This window comes from Aptenodytes forsteri, unplaced genomic scaffold (assembly GCF_000699145.1).
Source record: "Aptenodytes forsteri isolate BGI_AS27 unplaced genomic scaffold, ASM69914v1 Scaffold66, whole genome shotgun sequence".
NCBI lineage: Eukaryota > Metazoa > Chordata > Aves > Sphenisciformes > Spheniscidae > Aptenodytes > Aptenodytes forsteri.
In genome coordinates, this window is record NW_008795131.1 from 5,725,815 (window position 1) to 5,726,465 (window position 651).

The following is a 651-nucleotide window of genomic DNA, read 5'->3' on the forward strand; positions in this document are numbered from 1 at the left end:
TGCTCCAGCGACGCAGAGAAAGGCTGTGGCAGGTGAGGAGCCGCATGGGGCATCTGGCAGGGCTGGCGCTCGCAGCTTGCGGCCAACCGCCTTGTCCAAGTCCTATGTGTAAATGTAGCGCGGGGGAAATCCACGTTAGAGACAGACGAACCGCTGCGCAGGGGAGAGAGGGCTTTGAACATGGCTGACACGGCTGCACCGTCCTCGTGGAGGGGGGATCCCTCCTGCACCCGTGGGACTGACTGTCATTCAGCTACCTGCGTACAGGAGGACCTTCCTGTTGACGACCGGGGCCCTCCAGCCCAGCCCCAGTGCCAGTGATGCCCAGGGCTGGAGGGCCGGCTGAGCTCATCCCACTGTGCAGAGCCGTGTGCCGCGCAGCCCTTCGCTTGCTGCTGCACACCCACCTCCCAGCACCCCTGGCTGGGGAAAACACACCCGGTGTCCGCTCCGAGGGGCGGCAGCAGCAGGAAGATTTTCTCATCACAGAAACGCTAATTTTCTTTCTTTTTCTCTCTTTCTTTCTTTCTTTCTTTCTTTCCTTGGAAGCTCTGGACAGGCGCTCAGCCATTTCCCCTCTGCAGACCCCATGCTGGGTTGCCTGCCTGCCCTGCAGCGCTGCCGGCGGCATCCCTGGCTCAGACCCTTTGG